Consider the following 12,403-nt stretch of genomic DNA (forward strand, 5'->3'; position numbering starts at 1 on the left):
AGTATGGTATCAACAAGCAAATAGATGTAAAGGTACATTTTCTCCATGAGCTATAAACTGTTACAAAATACCTTTAACTTTCAATACATACTGAGAAGAGAGGTCACTCCAGTTGTTCCAAAGGGATAATGGCATGTTTATAAGACACCACATGTAAGAAAAAGAAGGAAGCCACCTAAATGACATAACAAGGTAAGCTATTTCCAGCACAGATCTACAACTGCCAAAATATTTTGCATGAGTGTATATTTTACCATTTAATATATTTGTTTTAGAAGTCCAAACAACCACTAGCTGTAAAAAGCGACACTTGAACCCAGGAACATTCCTCCTTTTATAAAGAATTCCTTCCCCTCTCTTTCTAAAATTTGTCACCAATTTCCTTATCAGTTGGACATCCAGAAAACTCCCAAAACCTATGGCAACTGGAACAATTAAATGATCTTCTCGCATTTATTTCATATAAGCTATAAGCCTGTGTATTAGTGTGAATGTATGCTGCAGTCATAGTCAGCAAAAGACTTACAGAAATTCAAGTCCATAAAGATGTTTTGAGTGCCCACTATTACAAGAAATTTTGTTACATGTTGTGAGAAATATAAAGGTACATTATACATGGTCAGAACTCAAAGTCTAATATGAAAGATATACACATACACTAATGACTGAAATACTGACATAAACAATGCATTTGGAGCACAAAAGAGAACTATTCAATCTGAGGAGATCAAAGGAGGCGGCATTTGATCTGGTCTTTAAAGATGAGTAGTATAAATATGAAGACTGTTTTATAAGTGTACATGCCTTTGTAGAGGGGCCGTGCAAATCTTTCTCTGTATCATTCCAATTTCAATATGTGGGTTGCTGGAAAAAACACAAAATCAAAACTAGCTTGAGAATCTCCTAATGTTCAAAGCAGAAAAAAGACCAAAAAGAATATACTAGATAAACATTGTATTTCTAGTTATCTACTATTTTCCAAGGTATACAGATATATATATATATATATAAAAATTTAAAAGCTTATTGGGTGTTTGTTGCTGAACATTAGCTAGAATACTAAGATAGCAATAACAATGGGTTTATTCTATAAGGAAATAGTATTTGCCTTTTATTTCAACTTGCAAAATCCTGCTTTCCTCCTAACAGATAATACTAATAGGTGTATATTACTTTTGTCATATAAATTTAATGCAAAACCTTATAAGAGGCAGAATTTTTATTAACTGGAATGGGAGGAAATAGTACTATAGAACAAAATATTGTGTGCATGTGTAGTGTTATTCTTCTGGCTATAATTTAACACTGAGAAAAAATACTTGAGCTTGGTTCTGAGCAAAAGAATCTCTCACAGGTTATCAGTTTCAGTTAACAATGTTAGCAAAACAATTGATACTCAGTGTGTCCAATGTTCCAGCATTCAGTGTTAACTTCTTCAAGTCCTCTTCAAATCTTCCACTTCTAAATCCTACTAAACCTAGGTGAGTTTTAATTATGATCAAGAAACTTACTGTAGTTGTATTATAGTTAGAAAAAAAATGTATACAGATTTTCAGAATAACAATTAAACTGATTACATAATATCCAAAATATTTTTTTAAACAGTGAAGTGTAATAGGGACACATCAACAAAAGGTTACTATGTTCTGAACAGCTAGTGACCATTTACCACTATAATGCTTTTGCCTTACACAATGCAGGTCTTAAATCATAACTGTTATTTATAACTAAAAATTGTCTTACAATATCTTTCCTAAGTGAAAAGTAATGTATTATACCTGACTAACATCTCTCTTCAAGAAAGACATATTTTGTCCCTTCTTTCAGGAAAAAAAATGTTAAATGTTATACCCCCAATAACTTTTTTTGTTGTTTTTTTTATTTTTCAGAGGCACACAGTACTAATATTGAATAATGTTTTATTGAATGATTATAAAACAGTTTTTCATTTCTTATGCTTACTGAGGTAAATTCCTAATTTCTTAAAGAAAGGAAAATGTTTCCTTGGTGAAAAACCATAGCAGAATTCAAACCAAAGGGAATTCAACTTCTGTTAATAAATAAAACTGCCATAATCCAAATAACAAGACTGACATTTTACCAGATATAGATCAATCTATTCTAAGTTACTCATTAGTCTAAACATTAATTAAAACCATCAAAATCCTAGAGGAGAACACAGGCAGTAACCTCTTTGACATCAGCTGTAGCAAACTTCTTATTAGATATGTCTTCTGAGGCAAAGGAAACAAAAGCAAAAATAAACTATTGGAGTTCATCAAGATAAAAAGCCACACAACAAAGAAAACAATCAACAAAACTAAAAGGCAACCTTTGGAATGGGATAAGATATTTGCAAATGACATATATGATAAAGGGTTATTATCCAAACTATATAAATAATTTATAAAACTCAACACCCAAAAACAAATAATCCAGTTAAATGGGAAGAAGACATAAATAGACATTTTTCCCAAGAAGACATTCAGATGGCCAATGACACATGAAAAGAAGCTCAATATCACTCATCATCAGGGAAATATAAATGAAAACTACAATGAACTATCACTTCACACACGTCAGAATGGCTAAAATTAACAACACAGGTAAAAACAGCTGTTGGTGAGGATGTGGAGAAAGGGGAACCCTCTTGTACTCCTAGTGGAAATGCAAACTGGAGTAGCCACTCCAGAAAAACAGTATGGAGGTTACTCAAAAAGTTAAAAATAGAACAACACTATGACTCAGCAATTACACTTCTAGGTATTTACCCAAAGGATACAAAATACTGAATCGAAGGGACAAATGCACCCCAATGTTTATAGCAGCATTATCAACAATAGCCAAATTATGGAAAGAGTCCAAATGTCAACCAACTGATGAATGGATAAAGAATCTGTGGTGTATGTATGTGTGTATATATACACATATATACATATACATATATATACACATATGTATATACACATATACACACTATAAATATATATATATATATATATTTTACCCAGCCATAAAAAAGAGTGAAATCTTGCCATTTGCAATGATGTGAATGGAGGTAGATAGTATTATGCTAAGCGAAATAAGTCATTCACAGAAACACAGATACTGTATGATTTCACTCATATGTGGAATTTAAGAAACAAAACAGATGAACATAGGGGGAAAAAGAGAGGCAAACCATAAAACAGACTCTCAAATATAGAGAACAAACAAATATAGAGGGTTGCTGGAGGGGAGGTGGTTGGGGGGGTGGGTTAAACGGGTGATGGCTATTAAGGAGGGCAGTTGTGATGAGCACTGGGTATTGTATGTAAGTGATGAATCACTAGATTCTATACCTGAAACTAATGTCACACTGTATGTTAACTAATCGGAACTTAAGTAAAAACTTTTTAAAAAACACTGGTGAATTAAAATCTATTGTAAGTCAGAAGTAAAGACGAAAAAACATCTCTCAAACATTCATTATAAATAAATTAGTAAGGTGGAAAAACTCACAATGTTTTCAGATAGATTTTATTTATTGATTGATTTGAGAGAGAGAGAGACAGAGATAGTGAGAAGGAGCACGAACTGGGAGGACAGGGAGAAGCAGTCTCCTGCTGAGCAGGGAGCCTGATGTGGGCTCAATTCCAGGACTCTGGGATCATGACCTGAGCCGAAGGCAGATGCTTAACTGACTGAGCCACCCAGATGCCCCTATTTTTAAACATATCGTAAGGATAGAGATAGTGCAAAATATTTTATGCTAAAATGTATGAACTGAATGAGATATTTGCTCAGTTTAGATTATATTTTATATACTAGTTTTGTTTCAGTTCAGTAGTTATAGAAAAAAATCTATAAATTCAATTCCAGTTCTATCCACATCGTTGGATTAAAGAAAAAAAAAAAACTAGGGGCGCCTGGGTGGCACAGCGGTTAAGCGTCTGCCTTCGGCTCAGGGCGTGATCCCGGCGTTATGGGATCGAGCCCCACATCAGGCTCCTCCGCTTTGAGCCTGCTTCTTCCTCTCCCACTCCCCCTGCTTGTGTTCCCTCTCTCACTGGCTGTCTCTATCTCTGTCAAATAAATAAATAAAATCTTTAAAAAAAAAAATAAAGAAAGAAAGAAAAAAAAAACTAGCTCAGCTTGTGGTTTAGTAAAAATAATAATGATAATAATATGGAGGATTGGATCCTACAAATTAGTAAAGCTTACTGAGTTTTTCCACAATGATTTGGCTTAGTTCAAATCCTTATTTTAGATAATAACAAAGGGTTAGACTAATGACTAAATTATAGCACTGTGCAAAAATCTTGTCTTTCGATATATAACATGCACTTTAAGCAGAACATCCTTCCACATTGTATTTTCATTTTATTTTGTCTCTATGTTTTATATCTAACAAATGTGCCCTAAAATTAACTTATGCAATAAATATGCTGTATAATATTTGTCTTCCAGAATATGATGACATTATATGACGTATCACTAGCTGTACAACTTCTGTGTTGGAAAAGACATCACCTAACAAGAAAGATAAATGCTCTATCCATGGTGAAACTCTATCATATGTTGTTTAGGAAAGAAGAAAATTGAAAATGACAAGAAGTATGTCAATCAAAATATAGAGATATTAAAAGTGCTCAAGGGGCGCCTGGGTGGCTCAGTCATTAAGCGTCTGCCTTTGGCTCAGGTCATGATCCCAGCATTCTGGGACTGAACCCCCGCATAGCTCCCTGCTCAGCAGGGAGCCTGCTTCTCCCTCTCCCACTCCCCCTGCTTGTGTTCCCTCTCTCGTTGCCTCTCTCTCTGTCAAATAAATAAATAAAATCTTTTTTAAAAAAGTGCTCAAATACATCTATTGATAATCCACCCTGTGCTAAAAGAAGCACAATAGGCCAAGTATTTTTCTAAATTATAACTTTAAGGAAGGTCATAATTCTTTCCCCAGGCACAACTAAATATGAAGCCTTCTTACCACTTTTTTGGCAACAGTCTCACCATAAGCACCCATCAATTTTGCTGTCCACAACCTTTTTTCATTCAAAATAAGATTAACAGTGTTACTTCGGAATATCTATTAAGTCTCTAACTTACTGAGAGCATCAGTCAGGATAGAAAGAGACAGAAATTAGGTAGGAAACAGATACTGTTAAATTCCCGTTGTCAAAATTGGAGGATATGGCAGTAAAAATCTCAATTCATTTATTTGATATGGCAAATATTTACTGAATTATTAATATTTGCTGTTGATTAGCACTCAGCATAGATATAGTAGAATCTGGAAACTGTATACACACACACATACATGCACACAGAAATAATATGTATATATACACATTTCCACATCAGCAAAGCCTAGTAGAATGCATGGCACATAGTAAACAAACATAGAGAAAGGGAAGGAAAAACAAAATAGGATAAAAACAGAAAGGGAGACAAAACATAAGAGACTCTTAACTATAGAGAACAGACTGAGGGTTGCTGGAGGGGAGGTGGGTGGGGGATAGTGATGGGCAGTAAGGAGGGCACTTGATGTAATGAGCACTGGGTGTTATATGCAAATGATGAATGACTAAATTCTACCCTGAAATTAATAATACATGATATGTTAACTAACTTGAACTTAGATAAAACCAAAAAAATGGAATAAAGACAAACAGTAGAAGCCAAGAAATAATAAGAAAATAACAAAATGAATAAAATGAGGAATAGCTTACAAAGTCTCAAATATAGCCAAATAAAGAAGAGAGTGCACTAAGTGATATTTAAGTATATAGAACATGACTGTAGTCAGCAATACTCCAACACCAAAATTTAAATTAGTGGCTTTGTGTATTTCCTAGCATTTTGCCTATACTCTATTCTATTTCATTATCCGAGCACTGATGAACTTGACCCATAACCTTGCAACAGTTATTGTATGTTTTTAGATTGAAGATACTGTCCGAATAAGAATGCAGTAACCAAGGGTTGCTCTGGTAATTCTTTCACATTTTTTTCTTTTTTCTTTTTGTTTTGAATATAATTTACATACACTATTACATTCATTTCGGGGGTACAACTTAATGATTTGAAAAGTTTAGACATTATACTATGTTTAACACAAGTGTAGCTACCATCTGTCCTGTTACATCACTATTACAGTATGATTGACTGTATTCCTTATGCTGTGCTTTTTATTCCTGTGACATTCATTTTATAACTGAAAGCCTTTATCTCCCTCACCCCTTCATCAATTCTGTCCAACACCTGCCCCCTTCCCCTCTACAACCATCAGTTTCTTCTCTGTACTTCCAGGTCTGCTTCTGCTTTTCCTTTCTTCATTTTTTTTTAAGATTTCACATGTGAGTGCAATCATATGGGGTTTGTACTTCTCAGTCTACCTTATTTTACTTAGCATAACGCCCTAGATTCATCCATGTTGTCCCAATGACACAATCTCATCTTTTCTATGGCTACATAATATTCCATTGTGTACACATTTTCTTTATCCATTCACCTATTGATGGACTCTTAGGTTGCATCCATATCTTGGCTGTTGTAAATAATGCTGCAATAAGCATAGGAGTGCATATATAATTTTGAATTAGTGTTTTCATTTTCTATGGGTAAATACCCAATAGTGGAATTATTGGATCATATGGTATTTCTATTTTAATTTTTTTAGGAACCTCCATACTGTTTTCCACAGTGGCTATTCCAATTTACAACCCTACCAACAGGGCACAAGTGTTCCTTTTTCTACACATCCTTACCAACACCTGTTATTTCTTGTCATTTTGATTAAGTCATTCTAACTTGTATAAGGTGATATCCCATTGTAGTTTCGATTTGCATTTTCCTGATGATTAATGATGTTGAGCATTTTTTCATGTGTTTGTTGGCCATCTCTCTATCTTTGGAAAAATGTCTGCTCAGGTCCTCTGCTCATTTTTTAATTGGATTGTTTGTTTTCTTGCTGTTAAGTTGTATAAGTTCTTTATATAATTTGGATATGAACCCCTTATCAATTATATAATTTGCAAATATCTTCTCCCATTCAGTACATTGCCTTATAGTTTTGCTGATGGTTTCCTTCACTGTGCAAAAGCTTTTTTAAAAAAAATTTGAATTCAATTAGCCAAGGTAACATCATTAGTTTTTGATATTGATTCACTCCCACCAGTTTAATTTTTTTAATTTTATTTTCTTGATTAGGAGACAGATCTAGAAAAACATTGCCATGACCAATATCAGAGAAATTACTGCCTGTGCTGTCTTCCAGGATTTAGGGTTCATATCTCACATTTAGGTTTTTAATTAATGTTGACTTTATTTTTGTGTGTAGTGTTAGAAAGTGGCCCAGTTTCATTCTTTAACATGTAGCTGTCCAGTTTTCTCAGCACCATTCATTGAAGAGACAGTCTTTTTCCCATTACATATTCTTTCCTCCTATGTCATAGATCAGTTGACCATATAATCATAGGTTTATTTATGCACTCTCTCTTCTGTTCCATTGAATGTGTCTATTTTTGTGCCAATACCATACTGTTTTGATTACTACAGATTTGTAGTGTATCTTGAAATCTGGTATTGTGATATCTCCAGCTTTGTTCTCTCTCAGGATTGCTTTGGCTATTTAGGGTCTTCTGTGGTCCTATACAAATTTTACTATTGCCTATTCTAGTTTTGTGAAATATACTGTGGCATTTTGATAGGGTTTGCATTGAATCTTTGCAAATCAATCAACAGCTTACACCACATCAAAAAAAGGAAAGATAAAAATCATATAATCATCTCAATAGATGCAGAAAAAGCATTTGGCAAGAATCAACATCCATTCATGATAAAAAATCAACAAAGTGGTGTTAGAAGGAACATACCTCATAATAAAAACCATTTATGAAAAACCCACAGCTAACATCATACTCAATGCTGAAAAACTAAGAGCATTCCCTCTAAATTCAGGAACAAAACAGGAATGTCCACTCTCACCACTTTTATTCAACATTGTACTGGAATTCCTAGCCACAGTACTCAGACAAGAAAAAGACATAAGAGGCAACCATATTGGTTAAGAAGTTAAACTGTCACTACTTTCAGATGACATCATACTATACACAGAAAATCCTAGAGTCCATCAAAAAACTGCTAGAAGTAATAAACAAGTTCAGTAAAGTAGCAGAATACAAAATTAATAGCCAGAAATTAGTAGCATTTCTATACACTAATAATGAAGTAGCAGAAAGAGAAATTTAAAAAACACCATTTACAATTGCACCAAAAAGGAATACAATACCTAAGAATAAACTTAATCAAAGAGGTTAAAGACCATTATCTGAGTCCAAAAATAATAAAACACGGATGAAAGAAATTGAAGATGACACAAACAAGTACAGATATTTTATGCTCATGGATTGGAAGAATTAATATTGTTAAAATGTCATATTACCCAAAACAATCCACATTTTTCATTCTTAAGCAGAATTGGAATTTTATAATCCCTTCTGGTTGCTTATAACAAGAAACAATATTAGGTATCTGATGCCAATTTCCCCAACATGTAAAAAGTAATATGACAACAGCTGTATGCTCTTGAAGAAGGCTCATTAACTATAATCTGTCATTGTAAAGTACCTACCCCACTTCTACCATCCAACAATTCACCTAGGTAGCCTACCATTTTTGTCTGCAATGTTAGCTTTGCATTTAGATTGCACAGCTACGGGGAACCACATAGCACAGTCTTCAACCCCACCAACCCTCTTGCCCCAAATTAGCAAAATAAAATATGTCTCTGAAGGTCTTCATAGTTACCTTCAAGGATCATGGTATAGGAAATCAATGACATATAGGCAAAACAAATATATTATCCCATATTTGTATTCAACTATACAGATAGCCCCAACTGCAAACCTCTTCAGGTAACCTGTCCTGAAAAAAAACATTGAAAAGAAATATATTAAAGCAAACCTTCTATTGAGATTAAAAATGGAAAACTCTTTCTGAAGTAATAAATACTCTAAACCATCTCTTAAAAAACAAAAAGACTCAAGTCAGGGCATGGCAAGCTTAAGACATCGATTTGATATCCTGCAATATTATATACATATCTTTTCCAGATTGTCAAAATTAGATCTGATTTCATTGGATCTGGTGCCCCTTACTTCCAGAGCCTATAGGTATCTGTAAAAATATATGGTGTCTGAATGTGGACTCCACTACTTAGGAATGTCACAAGGTAAAAGCCATTGTGTTGGGTGCTTCAAGCATCTAAAAATGACAAGATGGATACCCCAGGCTCCTTTCAAAACTGAGCTGCTAGGAACATGCAAGTATCCCTGTGAGTATCAGGACAGAGGGTTCGCAAAGGAGGCAGATGTAGCTCCTCTCTGTTTTGGACATGGCTATCCATGCAAATCTTTGTCCCTACTTCTTTCCTTGAAAGGATAGAAGAGTTTCAAGTATAACCCAAATCCCCATTTAGGGTTTCTAATTTAGTGGAATTTTATGATATTATCAAATGTCTATGTGAACTTAAAACATACTATATTTCAAGTATTATATTTTCACTAGAGTAAAAATCAAATACTGTCATGGAAATTCCCTGAGAAAAACTATCCATATTCTTTCTTACAGAGAAAAACAGCAATATAAATTTATAAAAATTATTGTTTTGAATTATGATACTTAGAAGCCAAGAAAATACTGAATTCAGCACTGTTCTTAATAGTATGTATTTCTGGGGCTCCTGGGTGTCTCAGCTGGTTAAGCAGCTGCTTTTGAAAAAAACAAAAAAGCAGCTGCTTTTGGCTCAGGTCATGATCTCAGGGTCCTGGGAGCATCAGGCTCCCTGCTCCGTGAGGAGTCTGTTTCTCTCTCTCCCTCTGCCCCTTCCCCCACTCGGGTGCTCTTTCTCTCTCTAATAAATAAAACCTTTAAAAATATTATATATTTCTATTTTTTTTTGTTAAGAGACTTTGACTTTCAGTCATTAAAATTCATTGTGGGTCTTCCTATTCTTATAAGCAAAAAGCCATTCATCCCTCTATGACCTCTCTACTGCTATCCCCAGTCTTTATCTATACCTGTCTTAAGGCATTTGCACTTCTTCCCTTTTATTTAAGTAATACATACATAAAAGCATGTGTTATTTCTCCCACTAGATTCATCAAGAGGCAGGGAGGAACTAGTTATGTGCCTACATATATTCCTGCAATGCTCAGGACAGTTCTTTGAATATTATTGTATACATGAAAATATAATTATAGATATATAATGCACTGAAAGATAGTTAACATGTTTCTTAAGATACAATAGGTAACAGGATGGTTCAAGGAATAGGATATTATACTTAGTGTCTGTAACTGAGCTTTACCATCAGAATCTGCTCAAAAGCAACAATTTAAATAATTCTTAAAGTCCTGTGGTTTAATATCCTTCCAAAATATGTTTGAACAATTTCCTAGTTTTGTAAATATAAGTTTATAACAAAATAGGATTTTTCTCAGATGAGCAGAAATATTGCTATAGCTTACAGTCATTGCTCTGAACATAATCAACCATTGTGACATACTAGAGATGCAGAGAGCAAATAAAATTGAAATGAAATGAGGACTGATTTCAAGATATTTCTTTAATTAACTTATCATGCCACGTCCTCCTTATAGATAAATAGAATTCCACAGAGAAATTTGTTTAATTGAGGATTTAAAGTAGTTATTTTTCAGTTAATCATGGCTTTGTTGTACCATTACTAAGCATTTTCTGCCAGCCCCATAAATGAACAAGACATCCAAATACCATTTAAAAATATATATTATGTAAATATACATATGTGTGTATATATACATAAACATATATATGTCTGTATATATAACCATTGTGATAAGACACAGTTTACAATGATAAATAGGCATTCTGCAATTCTTCATGGAAATTGTGGACTTGTGCATTTATTTGCACAAAGGCATAAAGAATGTATTAATTAGGTGAACAGTGTGCAAATCCCCTCTCACAAAAATGTTCTCGTTGCAATGGGAAAATCATATGATGCCAACTGGCTTTCTAATTTCAGTTTTATATTCTCTGTGTTCATCATCTGCACTGATTTCACGATATGCATTCTTCTTTTGTGTCAATGTAATGCAAAAATATGACAACCAAAACATCACTCCCAAGGAAGGAGTGTGCTCTAGTCTAAGGAAAATATTTGTTTCATGCAAAAATACATTGAAGAGAAATGTAAAGAAACTATTCAAATTCTCGGAGGGATGCCAGGAAGATGGCAGAGTAGGACCCTAAGTTTATCCCATGCTATGTTTACAACCAGATATAACTCATATACAAGTCAATAAACCAGAAAGCAATTCAAAGACTAACAGAACAAACTCCACAACTAAATGTAGAGAAGAAGCCACATCAGAGAGATTAGGAAGGACAGAAGTGGTGGTCAGGAGCTGCCTGTAGGATAGAGGGAGCTGCTGTCCCAGAGAAGGTAAAGCACCAGGGAGCCCACACAGGAAACACAAATCCCCATAACATCTAGCCTTGAAAACCAGAGGGGCTGAGTTCTGTGAGTTTTCATAACCAGTGGGACTTGGAGGCTGGAGCTTTAAAAGTCAGTGGACTCAGCACTGAGTGAGCCATGAGGGCAAGTGTTAGCCAGGTCCCCACCATTAAAGAGACAACAGCTCAAGAAGACACAACCTAGAAGCGACAGCTTGCACAATGGGAGGGAGATCTGTTTATACAGATTTCACAGCATGTTGGGACACTTCTCTGGGAACAAAGGAACTAGCAGTCACCATTTTTATCCCCTAACCCCCAGCGTAATCACAAAGCCACCTGCAGAGGCAGTGCTGCACAGACACTTGCTTCCCAAACTGCTGGCAGAGTGTCATGCCCACAAGTTCTCCTGAGGGCTCCCCCACTCCAAACCTGCTGGATTTGGCCCTGGGCTCAGCACAATTTTTGTTAATGCTGCACACCCCACTCAGCTGCTGCACACAGATGTGGCTTTCCTCAACCATTGCACTCCATGCCCAGCCACCATGCACACAGATGCCACATGGCACAACCAGCCACCAGGTGCAGACACTGGGCCCAGCCACTGTGCACAAAAGGCTATGGGTCCCTGACCTGCTATGCATCATGCCCCCAGCTGCTGTGTGTCACAGAATCACCTAGGACTAGCAGCTCATTGAGAATTTTCCTAACACTGGCACCCCAGCCCTGAGCCCTTCTACTGTCATACCCCAACAAAGCCAGCCTGCCTGGATCTCACTAACATCACAGACAGCAAACACAACTCATAATAGGCAAAGTCAGTGCAGACATCTGGACTGAAAGGAAAAGTGGCTCAGACACAATAGCATAACACAAGCCACACACATGGCAAACTCCCATGAAGTGGCAGGTTCTGGTGAACAGG

At 35.3% G+C, this 12,403-nt stretch overlaps 1 protein-coding gene and 1 non-coding gene across 2 annotated transcripts in view; both read right to left on the minus strand.

Moving 5' to 3' along the window:
- The window catches only part of DACH2 (dachshund family transcription factor 2), an 835,748-nt gene that overhangs the window by 497,933 nt on the left and 325,412 nt on the right, over positions 1-12,403 (minus strand). The gene's annotated exons all lie outside the window — the stretch shown is intronic.
- LOC121103842 lies at positions 773-877 on the minus strand. The gene has a single exon (XR_005836136.1). It is a non-coding gene; the product is annotated as a U6 spliceosomal RNA (small nuclear RNA).

The sequence above is a fragment of the Ursus maritimus genome, assembly GCF_017311325.1.
Source record: "Ursus maritimus isolate PB19 chromosome X unlocalized genomic scaffold, ASM1731132v1 scaffold_X1, whole genome shotgun sequence".
Taxonomy (NCBI): Eukaryota; Metazoa; Chordata; class Mammalia; order Carnivora; family Ursidae; genus Ursus; species Ursus maritimus.